Here is a 9,347-nt window from a genome sequence, read left to right as displayed (position 1 = left end):
AGAATGGTAAATAATGAGTTTCTCTCTGTTCCGTACAATCTGTGAAAATCCAGGTTACCCCAAAAGTTTCTTTGGCATTTTCATTAAGAGAAAACATAGAAGCAAAGAGTATAATACCAAATCTGAAGGGTAAAATCATAAATTTTTGAAAACTGAATATACACATATAGTTAAGAAATTACTGAAGTAACATAAATAGAAAACAACACAGCTTACATTCAATCTGAATGTGGCTTCTTTAGTTTTCTTAAATGGTTAAGAAATCTACAAAATCATTAAGACAAGCGGAAATGTTAATTATTAACCATATTTCATTCAAATCAAAGCAAAATACACTCACCTACAATCTGACAAACAGATGAAAAAATAGCTGATAATAGAATACATATAAATAGAAAATAATGCATCTAAATTAAGGCTAAGGTTTTGGTAATTAGTTTTTAAAAGTAATACTCCCTGCACACCTAGGCTCTTCAGGATATAAATTGCAAAGGCTAGGGCTGTAGGTAGTGACAGAAGACCATAATAGGACTAATCAAATGGCCTCAGGGCTTTTAAGGGAAAAGCAAACCAGAAATAGGTCAGAGGAAAACTGTTATCTTTAAAAACAGTAAAATTATTCCTGAGTTGACTGGCAGTACTTCTCATAAAAATGCAAAAAAACAACCATCCAGTATTATATGGCAACAATTACAGTAGCTTAAATTGGAGGCAACAGGAGTTTCGCACCTTGCAGTGGTAATAGGCATATTTTCAAACAGCAACTATCTTTAAAGGTTCCTTGCAGTATGACAGTAATGTCCTTATGATTTAAACAAATGAAAATATTTTTCTGATGCACATAACCTAAGTCATGAGCAGCCACATGACTTGCTCATTTCAATATAAAATGAGTCAAATGACTGATAAGAAGATCCTGCAGCATGAACTTGTGTTCCGGTCTTTCCAGTTTATTTCCATAACCAGGAAATTCATGCATGTACTGCCAAACTTGCTTTAATGTGGTAAATGTTATCAAATTATTTATTTAACCCTCTAAAGGCAGCATTGTTTAGAGCCCTGCTATAGATAAACCCCTATAAAAGAGGTTTGAAACAGGCTTATGCTAGAATGTGCAGAGTTCCTTAACAAACAGCTTGTTGTATGCATTTTATGTGGACTACAAGCGTTTGAAGCTAATGGGATCATGTAGTCTCATAGGAGGCGTGAATAATAGAAAAAAAATCTAAATTTTTAACTGAGAATAAAAAAGCTCCCTGCCTCAAGACATTAGGATTTGAAAGCCATTAAAAGCCTAGAGGGTATTTTATGACAAATTTCATAAGAATGCATTGTGCATTTATGAATCACCATGTTCTAATGTAGCAGATTTGACAACTGTCTTTGTCTTTGGCAGAAATACACTTAAAAAAAAACAAAGAAATTTAAGTCATGACAAGAAACAGGATTTATTAGAACAGCTAATTAACAAATTAACACTGTAGATAAAATAGTTTCTGATACTGTGTCTGACTTGTTAGAAATAATCTGTCTATTCTCTTTTGAGGATGATGGTTTTAAAGAAAAAAGTTAGAAATATTAAAGACTTACCACAGACATCCATAACATTTCATGAAACAGACAAAGATTAGGTTTATAATGCAATTCTGTGTATATACAGACCTTATGTAAAACTGTGGAATAAAATTGGGACATACGTTTTTTTAGCATAAACATATAGCAGTTTTTATTAAAATGTTTTATTCAAATTAGCAGAGAATAAGAAAATAAAGACGCATTTTATCAAAACTGATGCAAATAAATTTTAGAAGAAAAAGGATCAGATTTTCCGAAATGGGACATTTTCCATTTAAATAATTTAATAACATTTGTGTTGTTCATAAAGTTTATATCTAATAATGAAAATTTTGCCTGATATGGAAAAAAACGAAATCACCGTAGCAGTAAGTGTCATTTCATACTGTAGACACGTTCATCAGCTCACTTACACTTTATAGCAATTCAAATGATGAAAGATTAGTAAAAAGAGCTTTTAATATTGACTTTAAATAGCTTTTGGATTCTTTGCTCTCTTCCAACAGTCTGTTGTATATTTCCTGAAGCTGTGAATTCAAAAGTATTTCTTAAAAACCATTTATGCATTGACAGCACAAAAAATAAAAAATTTATATAGATAATAAATTCTATTTATCACATGGTTGATTTTGAGAAAATAAATAATGAAAATTTTACCTTAAACTTTATAGTCATTGACATTAGATAACACAAAACTTAGAAGAATTCTATCAATAACCTTTAATGTTTGAATATGTTTTAATCATGTTTCATAGTTTTTATTTTATATATTGGGTCTTTTTTATTGGTTGGCTCCTTCTTCTGCTTTATGTTGTTTCATGTATAAATGTAATTTTATATTACATAAAATTACATAGTATTATAATATAATACATATACGAATATGGTTGCACCAATCATCATTACCATAATTTATAAATGGTAATCTAATTAACATTTTATAAGAGGCTTAGATTCAGTTTATAAATGAAAATTAAACATTAATAAACCATCTTTTAATCTATAATAATTGGTCTCTTGACAATCTAAAGATGAAGGTTATTGAAAAGTGTTACCATGAATATTTAATATTGTTGATAGGATATAATATACACATAGACAAAAAGAGGTGTTTTAACATATAATTTGTATATATGTATAACACAAAAATAGTAATATAATATAGCTTTACAGATTTAAAGATCATTTAATCACCAGAGAGGGATTTCCAAAGAGCTAGATAATAATACATTTACTTTATAGTCTGTATAAGAAAGGTCAGAGCAGTCTCTTCCTGCTGAGGAAACTGAGGTATTTTGGAGTGCAGGGGGCGCTCCTAAAGTCTGTCTATGTCTTTGTTGTGGCATCAGCCATCTTCTATGGAGCTGTCTGTTGGAGCAGTGGCTTATCTGTAACAGAGAAAGCTGATGGATATGCTGATCAGAAATGCCGGCTCTGTGGTTGGATGCCCTCTGGACTCAGTGCAGGAGGTGGGAAGCAAAAGGATCCTAACCAAATGAAAATCTCTGTTGGATAATGTTTCCCACCCCATGCATGAAGCTGTTTCAGGACTAGAGAGTTTCTTCAGTGACAGACTGCTGCTCCCTAAGTGCACCAGGGAGCGTTATCCTAGATCCTTCTTCCCAACAGCTGCAAGACTTAATAACGATCACTGTTCCCAGCAATAAGGGTGCTCCGATTGATCGGTCACCGATCGTTATCGGCCGATAAAGGCTTTAAATAGTTTGATCGGCGGTCTCCATAAAGGCCGATCAGATGGGCCGATGAGACGCACTACTTGTTGGATTCACTCCTCCGATTCCTCTAGGGGCGCTGTAGTTGCTCTGCATTGGTATGCGACTGGAAGTGGTGAAGAAGAAGAAAACGGACGGTGGTCCGGTAGTGCATTTAGGTAACCTACGCGCAGCTAAAATAAAATCTTGTTTGTTTAAGTAAATCCATTTAAGTTTTATTTTTATTTTCAACCAAACAAAAAAGGTATAAAGACAGATATTTCTCCGACGCACTCAGGCCCCGGATTCGCGGGCTGCTTTCTGATGTCCTTGTCCTGTAAGCGACTGGCACTGAGCCCCCAGAGAAAGTCGAGCTGGCTCCTTAAACGCTATGTAGGCTGAGTTGTTGGATGAAGACGGGGAACATGGTGGCGGTGACATCAGCAGCTAAACATCATCGCAGATTAACCTCTACGTATCAGAGCCAGTCATCCCGCGGAGCGGACAGCCGCTTGTTTTTTGGCGAGACAATAAAAGTCGTTTCCCCGCTCTCGCACAAGCAGCACAAGCCTACCTCTGGGCTCCGTACACAAGTGTAGATAGTGAGCGACTTTTTAGCACAGCAGGGAATATTGTAGATGAGAAAAGGAACAAGCTGTCTGCCAAAAATGCAGAGATGCTTATATTTCTAAAGCAAAATCTGCCATTGATTCTTAACAAGTAAGCTTTAAGAGAAATGGCTTTACTAATCTCTATTCCTCTTCTTTCTTTCTAATTGACTCATGATTTCCATGCTGTGCACTTTAAATGTATGTAGATTTAAAGGAGCTAAAAGAACATTTAAAGTTAGCATTTGTTTGAATTTTACAAAACTTTATTACTACTGAAAAATATCTGAAGTGATTAAAAGGACATTTTAGACTTTGAGCTAGGACAAAAAGCCAAACAAGAACTGATATATTATCTAAAGATGTGTGACTGTTCCGTCATGGCTTCTATTTTCAGTTAATTACCGCAGGACAAGCCTAAAATAAATACCTTATGCCTTTTTATCATGGCATCCCAAAATATTTGATTTTGCTTTCTTTGCTCTGCACTTTAAGTTTGTGTAAATTAACAATGACAGATTTTTTGTATCTTATTTAGAAATAAGGCTTATTTGTTAAGCTCTAAGCTGTTTAAGATGTTTCTAAGGAAGTAAAATGTAGAATGTTTTCTGTCAATAAAAGTATACAGTTGACAATTCACAATACATTATGTTCTGTTAATTTTAATACATATACATTTTTGTTAAGACTATTAAAATTGAATATATGACATGATAAAAGGAAGGCTTCAGATAGACCCAGTGATCGGTTACTGGTGATCGGTGATCGGTTTCAACCAATACTGCTTTCAGCAATCGGTGATCGGCCCCAAAAATCCTGATCGGAGCACCCTTACCCAGCAACCTAAATAAGTTGTTACATTCATATTGATTTTTTTACAGTTTGTATCTTAGCCAGTTAAATAACATAATGCTGTCCTTTTGCACATCTCTGATGTTGCTGCTCTTTTCAAATATCCATTAATGTCAAAATGTCCATAGCTGTATATTGGTTATTTATTCTCCAGGTGCACAGTTTTTATATTTTTACACTACAGTATTTTATTGTTTGTCTTTTAACTCTTCACTATTATCTTATTGTGATACATTTTTCTAAGGTCCATATTTGTGTGACATTTTTTTCTATAATCTTTTTGCTGCTGTAAACACCAGAATTTCCCCATTGTGGGATAATAAAGAGATTTTTTATTCTATTCTATTGTATTGTATTCTATTGCATTCTATTATACAGTCAATGTAAACTGAGGTATGACATATCTTTGTAGCCATTCGCCAGGTTTCTCTTTTTTTTTTCTTTTTTTTTTTCTATTTTATTTTGTTTGTGTTTCTTCCAGACAGAACTTTCAAATATGGTTTTCGTCTGTCATGGATACACTTTAGGCCTCAAGACACTTGTCTGCATCAATTGCTTCACACTACACTGAGATATGCCAGGTGCTCAGCTAAAGGATCTTTGGGAATCATAGATTTATGGACATAGAATGGAATGTCTGTCAAGTTTTTATCTTTGGTCTTTTTTTTAAAAAAGCAGCTAAAGAATGTATGTTCCCTTTGTTGAGGTTACCAGCAATGATTAATGGTTCAAGAAACACAACTAAAAATTGTTAAATAAAAAGACTGTTCTGAAAATAAAAGTACTTTAAGATATTTTGATAAAGAAAAAAATGTTGAATCGCTTTTAAATGTTATAGATAAAAGCTATATCTGGGTTGCAAAGCAATTACAAACAACAGATGATATCTTAAAACAGACAATGGATGTTTCTCTTTTCTGCTCAAACACAAGGTTTACATAAATCAAAAGTTGAACCAACTGACTTTTGCAAACAGAAAGGAATATTCAGCTTGATATGATAGATCTCATCTTTGGTACACTGTTTTACTTTTAGTAACCCTATTTTAAATGGCTTAACTCTTATGCCAGAATGAGTAAAGCATATAATCCATCAGAGCTCATTTACTAATTCCTAGATAAATCAGCCAGTGTATAATATTCAGCTCCTTCTTAGATATTTTTTTACCAGAACAAATGATGTGCAGAAGCTTTGTTATAAGTTTAATTTTACCAAAATGCAAAATGTTTCCTCAAGAGAATGTCCATGTAGGTGAAATAATTCAGAAAGGAGCTTCACACATTGGCAAATGCTGAATGTGTTCTGTCCATTATTTACATGTATGGACCACTGATGCATAGGGGCTGTATAGTGATACTGAATAGTAATAAACCTATTCATGCATTCCTCTGTGCATACGTGTTTTTGCATAAATTTCTTTTCAAAAAGAGCATTTAAAATTGTCTCATTGAAATGCTTGCTATATGACACGCTGGGTAAAATGCAATGCATGTAAAATGTCACAGTTAGAGCAGCACTGTGAATAAGTAATATCATAAAAAAATTACAAACATGGAAATCTGAAGGCAATAAATATATTATCCACCCCTAAGAGTGATGGAACACATACTACACAGGATTCAAATATCTCTTGCTTTATAATCAGATACCAAAAAGTGTTCTTTTCATGTATCCAGAAAACCCAAGTTAAAATTTTTAATTCAACTTATCATAAATTTGAATATTCACTCCTGTCTTAAGTAATCTTGTGTTTCTTAATGTTGAAGAAAACAGGCCTAAATATATGAACATTTACTAGCCTGCTAAGAGGATATTTTTTTCTGAGAGAGCCATTAACCAAAATGGCGCTAAAGAGGACACATAATAGCCTTCATGCCATGATGGGTCTGCACTTATCTGAATCTCTGAAGCATCCTTTAAACTATTACAGAACTCTGATTAGTCACAAAACAAACCTCATTCCTTCTGTTCTTTTCTTTTTTTAGATTTGAGAGGTGTAGTCCCCTTACTAGCAACTAGCAATTGTTTTATTTTCTTTTATGTCCAATTTCCACAAAAGGCTGGATTTCAACCTGCATAATTACCGTTTTAATTATGTTCTGTCTTTTCACTTAATGATCTAAAATAAAGCTCTTAGATGTAACTGTTGAACATTAGATTTATTGGATGTTTCCCTGTATGCTTTTACAGCTGTGAGTTTATGTGGCTTAGTGTGAAGAGAAACACTTTGCAATTCTTTAGAGGAGGATTAAAAAAAACAACAGTACTTGCTCTCTCTTATTTCCTCAGTTGATCATAAAAAGTGCATAATTTCTAGCAAGTCTAATCCTTTCTGGTTTCCCCTGTGGGCTTTAAATGGATTTTGACTCTGACTTGGTGAAAAAGAATTTTGCACTTAGTTGCCTCTTAGGGATACAGTTATCTGAGGTAGCAACATGTAGCTTAATTACCAACTTGTGCCTATGACACTGGAGTAACAGCTGCCTCTGCATCCCTGCATACTGATTTGGTCCTTTTTTACTTGAGGTGCCAAAGAATTGTAACAGTATTATAAACAATATTCTTGGAGGAAATATCTTCAGTCCACCATCAAACGGTTATATAATGACAGACCTGGTGCCCTGACGTAAAATATGTGGTCAAAGCAACTGTTGTTGCTCAGTTTAGTTCTACTTACAAGTTTCCACTTTCAGCCTCCATCATTTTACATTTAGTTCCAGTCCACCTTTCACATATAAATCATCTCCCTGACTTACTTTTGTATGACATTTTATATACCCATCATTTCTTGCCCTGAAAAACACGCCTAGATCATGTCTCTCTGTTACTACTTGTTCTTTTCCTGTCAGGTGTACTCTGTTCATCCTTTCCCAGCCAGTATTTAGAAGGTTTATTTTTAATTTTTCATCCATCCATGCATCTTCCATCACCCTTATCGCAAGCTAGGTCACGAGGATAGCCTGTGTCTATCTTCAGCTGTCTACGGGCGAGAGGCAAGGTTAACCCTGGACAGGTCACCAGTTGATCGCAGGGCAACACAGAGACAAAGAGGACAAACAACCATTCAAGCACACCTACTGTAAGGAGAGAAGCCAGAGGAAGCAGGAATACCCGGCAAGAACCAACGCATGCTCAGGGAGAACATGCAAACTTGGTACAGCAAAATCCACCTCATGTTTCTACTGTAGTATCACTGAATGCATGCATGAAAATGATTTATACTTTCTTATTCATTAACTGTACATCTTAAAAAATATATTTATTCAAGAATTTTCAGATGACAGTATTTTTTTAAGCGACGAGGCAAACCTTATTTCGGCAAATTTACAGCTGTACCGGTAAATCTGTGAGTGCAGCACACACTGGATGTGGGCATGAGGCAATGCTCTTTACTGTCTCTGTTATTACTTTTTGTTTTTACTTTGTGATTATGGGTTGGGTCACCCCTTTTTATTTACTGGTCTACGCCGTCCCGGATGGGTTTTAATTGAGGATAATTGCAGCTAACGAGTCAAGGTCTTGAATACGGGTGCTTGCGGATACAAAATTCAGACCTGTGCAGAACTGTCTTGGGTATTCATAACTGTGTGGTTTTGCTACAAAACAAGACAGTTGAAAATTTGAATAGAACAATTCTGTATGTAGCAAAGATGATCTGAACTGACTATTCCTTCAATATGGTCAGTCATGGGCATCACAACTTTGTCCGTTTGAAATGGTTAAATTCTCTCACTTTTTCTCCTGCATTCCCATTTTTCTTACTACAGATTTCACTTGCTGTATTCCCCCCTCCCTCTCATTGCTATACTTCTCCCTCTCCTGTTACTCCTTCACTGAAAAAAATTATGCAACCATTTTTGGCATTTACTTAATCGTATTTGGTTACTTTAACACAATTTTTTCATGTTAGCAGAGTAGGACATAAAAAAAATGTGTTAAAGTGGCTAAATATGATTAAGTAAATGAGAGGTTGCATTATTTTTTTTTCAGCGTTGAAAGCATCTGATTGGCTTTCCCAACTTGTGTCACCTCCATCTTGTGTTTTTATTACACTCCGGTTGTGATAAGGACTGTATCATCTTAGGTTTCCCTTATTTGATGGTAGCATATTGTTTCTCTGGAGGTGTTAGCATGTATGTGTCAGAAGCCTCTAGCTCATTACAGTCAGCTTTATGACATTGTTAAACTTCTGATTGTCTTTTGGTATAATTAAGATGCAGAAACGAAAAATGCAGCAAAAGCTTGAAAAGCTTTTCCTGTTTAAAAGAAAATGTCATATTATGGTCAAAAGCTAAAAGTCAACATATTTTTGGATGAAACCTTTTTAAGTAAAGTTGGGCCATACACTATAATATTAATAAATAAAAATTGATTCCAATCATTGCAACTGTACCCTTCTGATTTAAGCTATGAAGTTGCAGGAGGCATCAGTTTTTAATTAATTAGTTTTTTTCAATGATATGAGGTTATGTCTCTTCATTGATCCATTGGTCACTTTGTTGTTGTCTAATGTAACATTGAGAGGATTTTCTCGGTGAAACTTTAACAAATACCTTGGAAATGATGATGAGATTATGCTAAAATGAAAACATAAAACATA

The sequence above is a fragment of the Cyprinodon tularosa genome, unplaced genomic scaffold, assembly GCF_016077235.1.
Source record: "Cyprinodon tularosa strain WSP-4 unplaced genomic scaffold, ASM1607723v1 ctg77, whole genome shotgun sequence".
NCBI lineage: Eukaryota > Metazoa > Chordata > Actinopteri > Cyprinodontiformes > Cyprinodontidae > Cyprinodon > Cyprinodon tularosa.
The sequence above is the reverse complement of the archived record's forward strand: the minus strand, read 5'-3'. Positions refer to the sequence as shown.